This window comes from Prionailurus viverrinus, chromosome B4 (genome assembly GCF_022837055.1).
Source record: "Prionailurus viverrinus isolate Anna chromosome B4, UM_Priviv_1.0, whole genome shotgun sequence".
Classification (NCBI taxonomy): Eukaryota; Metazoa; Chordata; class Mammalia; order Carnivora; family Felidae; genus Prionailurus; species Prionailurus viverrinus.
This window is the reverse complement of record NC_062567.1, coordinates 17,604,931-17,620,873: the sequence shown is the minus strand read 5'-3', so window position 1 is coordinate 17,620,873 and position 15,943 is coordinate 17,604,931. Positions and strand designations below refer to the sequence as shown.

General features: G+C 38.8%; 1 long non-coding RNA gene across 1 annotated transcript in view; it reads left to right on the top strand.

Moving 5' to 3' along the window:
• Positions 1-12,264, top strand: part of LOC125170259 (uncharacterized) — an 86,186-nt gene extending 73,922 nt beyond the window's left edge. The window contains exon 3 of the long non-coding RNA XR_007153950.1: positions 12,170-12,264. This is a non-coding gene — a long non-coding RNA (uncharacterized LOC125170259). The remainder of the gene's footprint in view (positions 1-12,169) is intronic.
• The last annotated feature ends 3,679 nt before the right edge of the window (positions 12,265-15,943 follow it).

Sequence of the window (15,943 nt, the reverse complement as noted above, 5' to 3'; positions counted from 1 at the left end):
TATAGAGCAGCAGAAATGTGCCAAACAATGTGCTAAGCCTCCACAATACATTACTTAAATCTGACAGCAACTCTACAAAATAAACGTTACTATTATAGTTATTACTATTATAATTATTATTGTTAGGGTCTCAGTGCACAGAAATGGATTGAACATAATCCTCGGCTCATTCATGGCTCATATTCGTTTAGTTACTTAATTACTGACTTTTAATAACGTGCTAAACATCTGTGATCCCACCACCTGGAATGAAATCTAGGACCATAAGCTCGGGCCTGCTCTTCATCAACCAGTTCTCCTGCCTCTGCCCCCCTTAGGTCATAGAAAAGTAGGTATTGTTACCCAGTATTTCACAGATGAGGAGTCTGACACTTGCGGAGGTTAAGAGTATTTTTTAGACCACCTAGCTGGTAAATGGACCGTTTGGGATCCAGACCGAGATGGGTCTAACTGCGACATCTAGCCTCGAAGCTGCTTGTGCAGTCTCCCAATTGTTTGCCTGCAAGATGGCAGAGAGGCGGTGTTCAATGAAATAAAGTGGATACTGGGACCTAAGTCACGGAAGCTACAGGAGCCCCCTGCGAGTACGCTGGTTCATCCTCAGCCTGGAACTTTGTTTTGGTTTATTCAGCCCTCTCTAGGTTAGTTCACAGCTCAGTTGTCTCATGGCACGACATACTCCAGTTGGTTCAGATTTCAAAAACCAAACGAAAAGAAGATATAATTCAGGGCAGCACTTATAAACTGCTTAGGTGTGGAGGAGAATGTTTGCCAAATGACCACCTTGTTGCACGTGGTAGTTTGAAAGCGGTAATTTCAGCAGAAAGACCTTACTTGATTACTATGAAAAGAACCTTTTTTGGGCCTTCAGTTGATAGTGGCTAATGTGCAGAGTCTGATGTTCTATAGAATGTATATAGGTTTATACTTGGTTGTCTTAATCCCGCTAGAATATTGAATTACAGAGGAGAACATGTCCGTGCGTGTGTGTGCACGCTCTCTCTCTCTCTCTCTCTCTCTCTCTCTCTCTCTCTCTGTCCTCCTGTAATAGAAATGCAAAGTTAAAGACAGAGACATTAGTGTGGCCTTAAGAAATCCCATAAGGGGCGCCTGGGTGGCGCAGTCGGTTGAGCGTCCGACTTCAGCCAGGTCACGATCTCGCGGTCTGTGAGTTCGAGCCCCGCGTCAGGCTCTGGGCTGATGGCTCAGAGCCTGGAGCCTGTTTCCGATTCTGTGTCTCCCTCTCTCTCTGCCCCTCCCCCGTTCATGCTCTCTCTCTGTCCCAAAAAAAATAAATAAACGTTGAAAAAAAAAAAAAAAGAAATCCCATAAAACAGCATGTGCTCAGATACCCAGGAGAATACCAATAGAACTGAAAGGCACATCCACTGGACATCACAGGGGTTTGTCCTCAGATAATTATTTCCTTTTTGGATTTAATAGAGAAGAACGTAAAACGTAACACTGGAAACTTGCAGAATGATTGATCCTTCACAACAGAATTAAACAAGAAAGAGTGAATCATCGTAGCAAGGGTGTGTGGCGAATGAGGAAGTGGTTATTATAGCGCAGGGAGAACAAGGTCTCCATTAATGGTGCCGAGCGTGTGAAACGCTAAGGGCAGGATATTCGATTATCAAGTCTTGACCATGACCATTGTGGAATAAGTAAGATTTATGTGAATAATTTATTGAACTGTATTTCCAGCCTCCTAAGAGAAATAATGTTACCAAAAGAAAGCATGTCCACAACTTATCTGAGATCCTTTACCTAATTCCCAATTGTAATTAGGTGGGGGGCTTTGGTTTATTTGCACAAATCAATTTAATCACATCTGGTACTTAGGAAACAAGGGAAATGGCTCAAAAGTGTGGCTCATACATTCTATTTGTGTTGTTGGTCGCCATACCAAGGCTAGAAATCAACACAAGGTATGTTTACTACCTATTTGGCTGAGACTGTGTTCTAAAACTTGAGCCTTGGTGGACACAGTTTTTTTTTATCTCAGTGATACAAATTCATATTTCCCCCTGGATTCCAGTTAGCTGAATTTACTGCCTATGGGGTCCAAATGCCCAGTACTTTCAAACTTCTTCATAATATCTTTGTTCTTGAAATAAAAGAATACAGAAAGTAAGGGTTCCACTTGGCTTCAGATGGAAATATTCTCTTTGAGCAGATATGGGTCTAATAGAGCACTGAGCAGATATTAATTGGCTGAATACCTCCTAAACATTATATAGAGTGCCAGTCAGGAAGCACAAACCCAGAAGAAAGGAGATCTGTTTCCAACCCTCAGACTTAAGTAGAGCTCAGAGTCCACTCTTTGCCTTTTTCGAACACGGTTTCTCTTCTGAACTACCTTCTGAGGATGGTTTGTAACTCGTACTGTTCTAGATGTTTGGAAGGTAAGTCATTTTATACTTACAATGGAGGCCTTCGGGTATTAGGAACTAATTTTCCCTCTTAACCCTAGTTCAGAAAGGCTGGTGGATTTGAGTAGAGGGGACAGGGAGATAAGTATTGAATAAACATGTACACATGTAATAAATTATAATTGTGAAAACACATTGTGAGAGACTTTACCTAGGGGTAGACCTTTGGCCAACTCTGTGGGGAGGTAGGGTAGCCTTTCATTCAGGCAAATTTCCTTGCTGAGCTCTTTAGTTTAATTTTTAAAATTTAATAGCAGTTTTCTGCTATACAAGTAATACATTGTATAAAAAAATTGGGGAAAAAACTTAAAAAAATATAAGGAAGAAAGAGCATCTCCCTTTTTTGGTAGTTAATTCTTTTACTGTCTTTACTCAGAGTATTTTCCTGAGCTTTTATTTTTAGAATGACTTTTTCCTTCTGCTGCCTTCCAGATCCTATAAAGAGTATTCAAGTTCTTCCCAAATGTTTTTGTGATTTCATTTTTCTCTTTCTTTTAACTCTTTAATTCAGGCAGTTCCATTTTTCTATGGGTAGTGAGTTGTTCCATCCCCATTTACTGATCATTTTTTCTCACTATTTTGAAATGCTTCCTTTCTACTGTAATATTTATATGTATGTGTGCAACTGTTCCTGAACGTACTTTTTTCCATTGAAAAAAATTTCCTATGTTTTGTTGTATTTACTAGGACAGCTTTAGACTACACTTTGATGACTGATTACACTTAGCTCAAACGTTCCCAGCTATTTACTCTTCCAGTTGAACTTTAGAATCAATGTAACAATTCAAAAATTCCACTGCACTGAATTTATATGTTAGTGTGGGGAACGCTGGCATATTTACCCTTTGAAGTTTTCTGATACAGCAATCACAATATTTTGTCAAGCATTCTAGTGTTTGTACGTTATTCAAGAAAGTTTTGGAGTTATCCTCTCATAGCTCTTGAACATTTATTATTAAATTTACCCCTAGGTAGTGTTGAAAAATTGCTTTCTTATTTTGAAAAGGATCTGCCTTTAATTGCGTAGTCACTGGTTATTATTGGTTTTTTGTATATTCATCTTATATTTTGCTAAACTTTCAGACTAATTCACGTTATTTCTCAGTTGCTTGTTTTGGATTTTCTCAGTGGCCAGCAATATCATTAAAAACAATGATATTTTCATCTCTTCCTTTCCAGTGTTTATTATTCTTACGATTTTTGTTTTAGAATCGTATCACCTAGGATTTTGGAATAATGTTAAACAGAGAAGACCGAGTAGGAGTTCATGTCTTTTTTCTTACACTAATGGGAATGCTTGCAAGAGGATATGCAGTCAGTTTCTAGATCATTTGTTAATTAACAGAGTCTTTTTCAAGCTAGGGAAATTTTCTTCAATTCTAAAAATATATAGCCTTTTTTGTGCGTATGCTATTCTTACAGATGGTTTTGTGTCTACGCTGTCAGTGTTAGGCTAGCCTCACGTAACGTGCTAGAAAAGTTATCACCTTTACCTATGCTCTGCAGTGGTATTGGGAATTCTTAAAGATCTGTTTCTTAAAGATTTGCTTTCCTTCATCTCTAAAACCACGTGATACAGATGGCTTGTTTTGAAAGTCGTATCTTTAACAACCTTCAGTGCTTTCTACACTTGGTTTTCTATAGCCTGGTTTTTGTCACCTTTGGAATCAATTCTGACAATGTATGTTTTCCTTGAACTCATCTGTGTGATTTCTTATTGCCATAAATTGGCCTGTAGGATTCGCTAAATTATTATCATTATTCACTGATAGATGTATGGATAAAGAAGATGTAGTGTGTATGTATGTGTGCACATATATGTGTATATACATATGTATATACACATACAGTGTATCCACACACAGTGGAATATTATTCAGGCATAAAAAAGAATATCTTGCCACTTGCAATAACATGGCTGGACCTAGACGGTATAATGCTGAGTAAAATAAGTCAGAGAAGGACAAATACCATATGATCTTACTCATGTGTAGAATTTAAGAAACAAAACAAAGAAAGAAAGAGAAAAGACAAAAAAGCAAATTCTTAGAGAATAAACTGGGGTTACCAGAGGGGAGGTGGGTGGGGCATGGGTGAAATCAGTGATGGGACTTAAGGAGCACACTTGTAATGAGCACTGGGTATTGAATGGAAGTGATGAATCACTGTACTGTACATCTGAAACTAACATAACATTATATGCTAACTATCCTAGAATTAAAATTCTTAAAAATTGAATGAGGTTACACTAAAAACAATCGGATTAAAGTATATCTAGTTAATATCAAGGGATCTACTATATTGACTTAGAGGAATACAAAGTTGTCTTGAAGATAGCTTAGAAAGAACCTAAAATTCTGGGCGAGGAAGGTCGGAATTTATTCTTTTGGTCAATAATGTAGGGGAAGTTTTATAAGTGAAAGAAGGGCACATTCACAAGTGAGGCAAGAAATCTGATGCAATGTGTCAGAGGTCACAGAAAAGGAAACTGTAAGCTGAATGATAAAGAGGTTATTGAATAGCACAGTCTAGAAAGAAGAGAAGTTAGGGTCATTGTATTCCACTGGGAACATAGATGAGCTAGTTTGAAAAATGCCCTGAGTATATGACATGCATCTGGGAGGTGGATGTGAACAGAGTATAATAGAAAACCTGTAATACCTGGCCTGGGAGAAGGGAAGGAAAGGGGGAGAGAGTTCAAGGAGACCAAGATAAGAACTATCCAGTGGCTAGGCAAAATTGGTCTTTTGCCTATAGCTGGTTCTCAATCTAACTGAAGACTGATGAGGAAATAAAACATACTTTACTCAGCTTAACACAATCTTAAAATGTTTTCTGCTTCTGTGATTTCAGTGTTAACAGTCAATTCTAAACAAGGACGCTCCGGTAGAAAAATGTATCCTCTTTTTTTTTCACTTCCTTTAGATTTAGCAGGTGGTACAGAGGAAGGGAAAATAATAATATTTTTTTAATTCTCTTTTTTGAATTTTAAGGAGGCTCCACACCCAACATGGGACTTGAACTCACAACCCTAAGATCAAGAGTTGCATGCTCTACCAACTGAGCCAGCCACATGCCCCTAAAATTATTATTAAAAAATTTTTTTTTTAAGTTTATTTTTGAGACAGGGAGAGCACGAGCAGGGTAGAGGCAGGGAGAAAAGGACAGAGAGAGAATCCCGAACAGGCTCCATACTGTCAGCACAGAGCCCAGTGCAGGACAGAGCCCAGTGCAGGACTTATACTCATGAACCGTGAGACCATGACGTGAGCTGAAATTAAGAGTCGGATGCTTAGCCCAGGCACCCCTAAAATTATTTTTTTAAAAAACATATGTACCCAAAGGAGTAGAAAACTTACGTCTATGCAAAAACCTGCACATAGCTATTTATGGCAGCCTTATCCATTATTGCCAAAACTTGGAGGAAGCCAATATGTCCTCCAGTAGGTGAATGGATAAATAAACTATGGTACATCCAGACAGTGAAATATTATTTGCCACTAAAAAGAAATGAGCTCTCAAGCCATGAAACTATGGAAGAAGCTTAAAAGCCTATTAAGTGGAAGAAGCCAACCTGAAAAGGCTACATACTATGTGATTCCAACTATATGACATTCTGGAAAAGGCAAAGCTATGGAGACAATAAAAAGATCAGTGGTTGCTGAAGGGGTGAGAAAATCAGGGCAAGGAGAAATAAATAGGCAGAGCACAGAGGATTTTTTCAGGGCAGTGAAAATACTCTGTAGAGCACTAATAATGGGCACATACAGTTACACACTTGTCCAAATCCATAAAATGTACAACACCAGAGTGAACTCTAAGGTAAACTGCGGACTTAGGGTCATTATGATGTGTCACTGCAGATTCATCCTTCGTGAAAAATGTACCATTGTGGTAGGTGACGTTGATAACTGGGGAGGCTATGTGTGCGTCCGTGTGTGAGTGCGTGTGTGTAGAGGGGAGTATGTGGGAAATCTCTGTACTACCTTCCCAATTTTATTGTAAACCTAAGACTACTCTAAAAAATAAAATCTCAAATATATATAAGACTTAATTAAGGGACAGTGTTAGCAGCGAGAATATCCTGAATTCAGAAGCGCCCCCGAAGCTGGAATCCAGACATCTAGGAGTCACTACGGTGGCTGGTGGCTGCCGATCAGCACCCACAAAGCTGGTGCCAAACACTGGGATGATGACTTGGGCCACTGCACTTGCGTTCCCATGACTCCATGAGATTTCTTGTCGTGGAAATAGCAACAGTGGCCTCCTTTTCTCTGCAGCCATCAAAAATGAAGGAAATGCATTTAATTGGATGGTACTTGCATCCAGAACATTAGCACCAAGAAACCAGGAGATGTAGGTTATTCTTATTTTTTATTGTTTTAGCTTTTCCGCCCCAGCGGTGCCCTAGAAGGTGGGAGGAATGGAGTTGAGGAAGCCAGTCCTCAATTTGTCTTTTTCTTCCCATGTATTTATTTATATAATCATGTGTTCGTATAAGTATGGACTCATGAGTATTCATTTTGTGCTCTGGGTTATCCAGTACTAATTTATTTAATTGCTCAAATTATTTCAGCCTTGACCCTTGGAACCTCTTTGAGTTGGTTCCTGCGTCCTTTTGACATATGCCCCTCAATTTGGTTTCTGTTGTTTGAGGGATGTGTGTGTGTGTGTGTGTGTGTGTGTGTGTGTGTGTGTGTGTGCATCTGTGTTCTAACACTACAGGGTGTTCTAGGCTTATCTTGTGTGTTCCCCAACTCAGCCCTAGAGTGAGCCAGTGTTTCAAGGACCTGTAGTTCTTTTGTTGGAGAATGGTACCAGGAACAAAGATTGATTTGGGCACTGATTGTCATTCTTTGACCGTTGATCTTTCTGTGGCCTTATGTTTAGATATATATCTTACAAATATCATATACCTAAATTAAAAAAAACATGTAGTGTTACAATCTTGGACTTTCAATTATAGAATTTACATTCTTTGCTTGCTATGATTGCTTATAATAGGACTCATTTTTGTAACACTTCGGATTTGTCCTGTTTCCGTGTTTGGTTTCACTTTTTGATTGATTTTTGTTTTGTTTCTCCTTTCCTGACTTTTTTTTTTTTTTTGATTGATTGATTGACTTTGCTTCTATTCCTTCTGTCTCACTCTGTTTTTCCCTCTACTTGTTTGAAAATTATATGCTCTCTGTATATGTGTATACTTTTTTTTTTTATTTTTTTTTTCAACGTTTATTTATTTTTGGGACAGAGAGAGACAGAGTATGAACCGGGGAGGGGCAGAGAGAGAGGGAGACACAGAATCGGAAGCAGGCTCCAGGCTCTGAGCCATCAGCCCAGAGCCTGACGCGGGGCTCGAACTCACGGACCGCGAGATCGTGACCTGGCTGAAGTCGGACACTTAACCGACTGCGCCACCCAGGCGCCCCTACTTTTTTTTGAGAGAGAGAGAATGTGCAAGCAGAGAAGGGGCGGAGTGAAAGGGAGAGAGGGAATCCCAAGCAGCCTCCATGCCCACCGCAGCCCCGACACAGGGCTCGATCTTAGGACTGTGAGATCATGACATGAGCTGAAATCAGGAGTCAGACACTTAACTGAGTGAGCCACCCAGGCGTCCCTGTATACTCTTTTAGTAGTCACTTCACGCTTTTTTTTTTAAACCTGCATTTAACTCAACAAAATCTGAAGTTAATATACCTCATTCCCAGACAATACGAGGACTTCAAGATGCTTCAAATGTATGATTAGTACCTCTCATATTATAGTCTAATGTTGACCTATATTTCATTTCTAGCATATTTTCCTCTCAAAAATCAAGCATTATATTATGGTTGTGTTCATTCAATGTTTATTTAGCTTTGTCCAGGCATTTCCGAATATCTTTCCTCATTAGTCTTTCTGTGTCTTGCATTTTCTGTCTTCAGTCATTTTTCTTCTGAGTCATATCCTTTAGAATTTCACTTAGTGAGGATGTTTTGACATTAAACCTTGTCAGTTTTTGTTCTTCTAACCATGTCTTCATCTTGCTCTAATTACTAATGTTTCATGATTCACTCGGTGACTGGGCCATGAAGCCAAGGTTAAAAGGCAAATAGGGGGGCGCCGGGGTGGCGCAGTCGGTTGAGCGTCCGACTTCAGCTCAGGTCACGATCTCGCGGTCCGTGAGTTCGAGCCCCGCGTCGGGCTCTGGGCTGACTGCTCGGAGCCTGGAGCCTGCTTCCGATTCTGTGTCTCCCTCTGTCTCTGCCCCTCCCCCATTCATGCTCTGTCTCTCTCTCAAAAATAAATAAAACGTTAAAAAAAAAAAAAGAAGATTGCACATCGTGGTTGTCAAAGGGGTTTAAAAAAAAAAAAAAAAGGCAAATAGGTACCACCCAGGAAAGAGACCAGTGCATGATTTGAGGTTGCTGAGAACAGACAACACATTTACAGCAAGAGAGGAAGAGAGAGTGCACAGTGTAGGGACACTCAGGCAATGTAGCTGCACCCGTCCTATTTTACGTGGCAGTGGAAAGACCTCACGCGCCACCCTGGGGTCTAAAAGACAGAAAGTGGGGAGCATGCCGAAGAGCCGTCGATGCTTTGCTTAAGTGTACATCAAGCCCAGAACAAGGAAAGATATTCTTCCACAAGACGACAAGTTCAGCGCAGGCTGTGAGCACTCTTTAGGACATGTTCTGGGCTCAAGGCCAATGTTATGCAGCCAAGCAGGGGATGAGGCATTGCTCATGGCTGCCTTTCCTTTCAGTTTCTTTTCAGCCGAAATCAGTTTTGCTGTGTATAGAATTCTAGATTGACAGCTTTCCCCCCACTCAGTACTTTGATATATTATTTCAGACTCATTTCGGCTTCCATTATTGTTGTTGAACAGTTAAGTGGGAATTTACTTGTCATTCCCTTGAAGATGATCAGTTTTATTTCTCTAGCTACTCTTAAGACTTTTTTTCTCTTTGTCTTTGGAGTTCTGAAGTTTCACAGTCGAAGGGGCGATTTCTTTATTACTGTCCTATTAGGGACTCATTAGGCTTTCTTGATCTGAGGATTGGTGTCTTTCCCCACATCTGTTAATTCTCAGCCATTATCTTTTAGTGTATTGCTTCCACTCTTTTCTCTGTTGGCTCTTTCTGATACTCTGATAAAATGTTTGTGAGTCATTTTTACTCTGTTCTCCGTGTATTTGAGACTTGGCTTCTTCTATATTCCATGTCTCATAAATCTCTCCTTTGTATTTTCCATGTCTTTGTTTTTATGGACTGCGTTTTAAGTGATTGATTCGGATATCATTTCAAGTTGACTGATTTTCTCTTCAACTATAGGCTTCACCCATTGAGTTGTAATTTTCACTTATATATTTTTATTATTATTTTTAAAGTTTATTTCTTTATTTTGAGAGAGAGTGAGGGGGGAGGGGGCAGAGAGAAAGGGAAGGGAGGGAGAGAGAGGATCCCAAGCAGGCTCCATGCTTAGTGCAGAGCCCGACTCAGGGCTCAAAGCAACGAACCGCGAGATCATGACCTGAGTCCAAGTCAGATGCTTAACTGACTGTGCCAGCCCGGTGCCCCTTCACCTACTACATTTTTAATTTATAGAAGTGGTGTGGTTCTTTTTCAGATTTTCTTGGTCATTCTTTATAGCCTTCTCCCCTCCGACATGTATTTTTTTTCAAACACTCCCAAGCAACTCTTCAATTCTCAGCAGACACTGACTGGTGTCCTATACATTTAACTCAATTTTGACACTGTCTACCTAGAGAGTAGAGTCAGATACCATAGGTTAAGGGCTCAGTCCCACAAGACTGCCTCCCACTGTAGATACCAGTGGCAATTTATGTTATCACCTGTGCTTCTGACTGAGCAGCCATCAATCAGAGGTTCTCACAACCCCTCCTTGGGTTTTGACTAATTTGCTAGAGTGGGTCATAGAATTCAGGAGACCAGTTTACTTATTAACCATTTATTACACAGGGTATTAAAGGGTGCAAATGAATTTCAGTCAGATGAAGAGATACAATAAAGGGAAGTTTGAAAGGGTCCCAAACACAGACGCTTCTGTCCCATGGTTTTTGGAGTGCATCACCCTTCCGATACATGGATGGATTTTGGTTTGCCAACCTGGAAGCTCTCCAAATCTCTTACTCTTGGGTTTTTTATGGAGGCTTAATTACATAGACATGATTGATTACATAATTGGCCATTGGTGATTGAACTCCATCTCTAGCTTCTGTCCCCTCCCCAGAGGTCTAGGGGTGAGGCCAAAAGTTCCAACCGTCTGATTACCTGATTGGTTTCCCTGGCAACCATCTTTCATCCTTAGAGCCTTTCCAAAAGTCTCATTAGCATAAACTCATGTGTGGTTGGAAGGAAGTTGATATAAATAGCAAGACACCTTTATTACTCTTGACATTTAGGAAATTCCAAGAATCTTAGGAGCTCTGTGCCAGGAATAGGGATGAAGACCAAATATATATATATATATATTCCTTATTGTAAATCACAATATCACCCCCCCACACCCACACTATATTGTTTAAGTTTCTATTTTAGTTCTTTAAACACTCTATGGTTAATATTCTGTTTCTGAAAATTTGAATAGTTAAGGTCTGAGTGGGTTTGCTGACTGAATTTCTGCTTGTTTTCCATCAAGATGTCCTGTTTTCTTGTGTTTCAACATTTTTCAAAAACTGTCACTTCCCTTGCTTTCATTTTCTGAATTAATAGGCTTCCCTCACTTTTTTTAAAACCAGTTTTGGATTTAAAACCACTTTTTTTAAAACAAATCAACTGGAAAGTACAGAGAGTTCCCAAATCATCCTTTACCCCCTGCCTGTTTCCCTTATTATTAACATCTTGCATTAGTGTGTTGTATTTGGTACAGTTAATGAGCCAATATTGATACATTATTATTAACTAAAGTCTATAGTTTCTTTAGGGTTCACTCGATGTGTACATTCTGTGAGTTTTGATGAATGTATAATGACGTGGATCCACCATTACATTATCATACAGAATAGTTGCACCGACCCCAAATTCTTTGTGCTCTATTTATTTTCTTTTTTCTTTTTTATTTTTTTATTTTTTTCAACGTTTATTTATTTTTGGGACAGAGAGAGACAGAGCATGAACGGGGGAGGGGCAGAGAGAGAGGGAGACACAGAATTGGAAACAGGCTCCAGGCTCTGAGCCATCAGCCCAGAGCCTGACGCGGGGCTCGAACTCACGGACCACAAGATCGTGACCTGGCTGAAGTCGGACGCTTAACCGACTGCACCACCCAGGCGCCCCTGTGCTCTATTTATTAATTCTACTCTCCCTCCCCAAGCCCTGGCAACTATTGATCCTTTCACTGCCTCCATAGTTATACGTTTTCCAGAATGTCATATATTTGTAATCCTATAGTATATATAGCCTTTTCAGATTGGCTTCTTTCCCCTAGCAAAATGCATTTAAGCTTCTTCTATGTTCTTTCATGGCTTGATAGCTCATTTCTTTTTAGTCGTGAATAATATTCATTGTCCAGACGCATCACATTTTATTTATCCATTCACCTGCTGAAGGACATCTTGTTTGCTTTCAAGTTTTGGTGATTATGAATAAAGCTGTTATAAATAGCTGTATGCAGGTTTTTGTGTGGCATAAGTTTTCAACTCATTTGGGCAAACACCAGGGTGCACAATGGCTAGAGAGTGTGGTGAAAGTATGCTTAGATTTGTAAGAAACTTCTAAACTCTTTTCCAGAGTGGCTGTGCTGTTTTGCATTCCCACGGCAATGAATGAGAATTGCTGTTTGTATACAACCCTGCCAGTGTTTGGATTTTAGACATTCCAACAGGTATGTAATAGTATTTTCTGGTTTTAATTTGCCATTCTCTATTGTCATATAATGTTGAGCATCTTTTCAAATGCTTATTTGCCATATGTATATCTTCCTTGGTAAGATGTCTATTCAGATTTTTGGCCATTTTTAAATTGGGTTGTCTTCTTATTGTTGAGTTTTAAGAGTTCTTTCTGTATTTTGGAAATGTTCCTTTGTCATATACTTTCTCCTAGTCTGTGACTTCTCTTTTATTCTCATAACAATATCTCTTATTGAGCAGAAGTTTTAAATTTCAATGAAGTCCAATTTACCTGATTTTTCTTTCACGGATTATGTTTTTTGGTGCTGTATCTGAAAAGTCTCACCAAACCCAAGGTCACTTAGGCGTTGTTCCGTGTTATCTTCTAGGAGTTTTATACTCTTGTATTATGCCTTTAGGCCTATGATCCATTTTGAGTTGGTTTTTGTGAAAAGTGTAAGGTCTTTAAGATCCCTGTGTTGGCTTGTGGACGTCCCGCGGTTCCAGCACCATTGTTGAACAGACTGTCTTTTAAACATTGAATTATCTTTGCTCCTATTTCAAAGTTTGGCTGATTATAATTGTCTGGATCTATTTCTGGGTTCTTTATTCTGTTTTATTGGTCTATTTGTCTATGCTGTCACGAAAACTGTGCTGTCTTGATTATGATCGCTTTACAGTAAGGCTTGAAGTCGGGTAGTATCAGTCCTCCAAATCCATTTTTTTCCTTCAATCTTCTGTTGGCTATTCTGGGTCTCAGTCTCTCCATATAAACTTTAGAATCAGCTTACCAATATTTGCAAAATAACTTGTTGGAATTTTTATTAGGATTGCATTGAATCTGGAAATCAAGTTGAGAAGAACCGGTATTTTGACAACATTGTTCTTATTCATGAACATTCTCTCCATTTATTTAAATCTTCCTTGATTTCTTTCATCAGAGTTCTCCTATAAGTCTTATACATTTTTTTCTGTTAGATCTATACCTAAGTATTTCTTTTTGTTGTTGTTGTGGATATAAATGGCATTATGTTTTTAATATCAAATTCTAGTTGTTTATTTCTGGTATATAGAAAGCAATTGACCTTTATATATTAACCTTGTAGACTGCAACCTTGCTGTAATTGCTAATTAGTTTCAGGAAATTTTGCTCAATTTGTTTAGATTTTCTACGTAGATAATCATTCTTGCCTTGTTCTTGTTCTCCGTGGGAAAGCTTCTAGTTTCTTACCATTGAGTATGATGTTAATTATCAATTTTTGTAGAACTTCTTAGTCAAGTTGAAGAAGTTTCCCTCTAAGTTTGCTCAGAGTTTTTATCATAAGTGAGCGTTGGATTTTGTCAAATGTTTTTCTGCATCTATTGATATGATCATGCGAATTTTTAGCCTGTTGGGGTAAATTACATTCATTGGTTTTCTTTCCTTATTGCTTTGTTATTTTGATAGACTTTATTCAAAAATATAAACACTCTAAAACATTTCAGGTTGTGGCTGACACATCATTCAGTTATTTGCTCTGCTGAAATGCCTTCAACTCCCCCTCAAATAAAAATTCAATGAAATTCCCAGACAAGCTTGAGCACAAGCTGAGACACAGCACTTATTTATTTATTTATTTATTTATTTATTTATTTATTTATTTTTAATGTTTAGTTTTGAGAGAGAGAGAGAGAGAAAGAGCGTGAGCACAGGAGAGAGAGAGGGACACAGAATCCAAAGCAGGCTCCAGGCTCGGAGCTGTCAGCACAGAGCCTGAAGCGGGGCTCAAACTCGTGAACCGTGAGATCATGACCTGAGCCAAAGCCGGACGCTTAATTGACTGAGCCACCCAAGCACCCCAACACAGCACTTTAGAAATGTCCCGATTTCTAGAATTAAAAGAGACAACAAAAATCACCAAAATTAAAACTAGAAGAGTTAATTCAGGTTCCAGGGTCATATCTTTCTCTTTTCTCTTTTGAGTGTAGTTGATAACACAGTGTTACATTAGTTTCAAGTATATTACACGGTGTTTGGCAAGTTTAACGATTATGCGATTATGCCGTGCTCCCCACAACTGTATCTATCATCTGTCACCATGTGGCAGTATTACAATATCATTGACTGTGTTCCTTATGTTGTACCTTTTATTCCAACGACTTACTCATTCCATAACTGCAAGTCTGTCTTTCCCACTCCCTTTCACCCATTTTGCCCATCCCCCTACCTTCCTCCCTTCTGGCAACCATCAGTTAGTTTGTTTTCTGTATTTAAAGGTCTGATTTGCTTTTTGTTTGTTTGTTTGTTCATTTGATTTGTGATAGATTCCACTTATGGGCGAAATCATGTGGTATTTGTCTTTCTCAGTCTGATTCATATCACTTAGCATAGTACCCTCCAGGTCCATCCATGTTGTTGTCAATGGCCATGATCTCATCATTTTGTATGGCTGAGTAATATCCCATTGTACATAGATGTCACGTCTTTATCCAATTGTCTGTGGATAGACACTGGCTTTGCTTCCACATCTTGGCTATTGTAGATAGTTCTGCAATTAACCTAGAGGTGCATATAACTTTTCAAATTAGTGTTTTTGGAATTTTTTGGTCAATACCCAGAAGTGGAATTATTGGATTATATACTATTTCTATTTTTAACTTTTTGAGGAAACTCCATACTGTTTTCCACAGCGGTTGCACCAATTTGCATTGCCACCAATGGCACATAAGTGTTCCTTTTTCTCCGTATCCTCGCCAACACTTGCTATTTCTTATGTTTTTGATTTTAGCCATTCTGACAGGTATAAGGTGATCTCTCATCGTGGTTTTAATTTGGATTTCCCTGATGATTAGTAGTTTTGAGAATCTTTATGTGTCTTTTGGCCATCTGTATGTCTTCTTTGGAAAAATGTCTATTCACGTTCTGTGCTCATTTTTAAATCGGATTATTTCTTTTTTTGGTGTTGATGTGTAGAAGTTATTTATATATTTTGGATATTAACCCTTATCAGATATATCATTTACAAATATCTTCTCCCATTCAGTAGGTTGCCTTGTTGTTTTGTTGATGGCTTCCTTCACTGTGCAAAAGCTTTTTATTTTGATGTAGTCCTAATAGTTTATTTTTGCTTTTATTTCCCTTGCCTCATGAGACGTATCTAGAAAAATGTTGCTGTAGCTGATGTCAGAGAAATGACCACCTGTGCTCTCTTCTAGGATTTTTATGGTTTCAGGTCTGACATTAGGTCTTAATCCATTTTGAGTTTATTTTTGTGTACGGTGTAAGAAAGTGATGTGGTTTCATTTTTCTACATGTAGCCACCCAGTTTTCCAGCACCACTTATTGGAGAGACTGTCTTTTCCCCACTGTACATTCTGGTCTCCTTTGTCATAGATTGATCGACCATATAAGCATGGGTTTATTTCAGGGCTCTCTATTCTGTCCCATTGAATGTGTCTGTTTTGGTGCCAGTACCACACTATTTTGATTACTACAGCTTTATAATGTATCTTGAAATCTGGGATTGGGATGCCTCCAGCTTTGGTCTTCTCTCTCAAGATTGCTTTGGTTATTTGCAGTCTTTTGTGGTTCTGTACAAATTTCAAGGTTGTTTTAGCTTTGTGAAAAACGCTGTTGATATTTTGATAAGGATTACATTGAATCTGTAGATTGCTTTGGTTAATATGTACAGTTTAA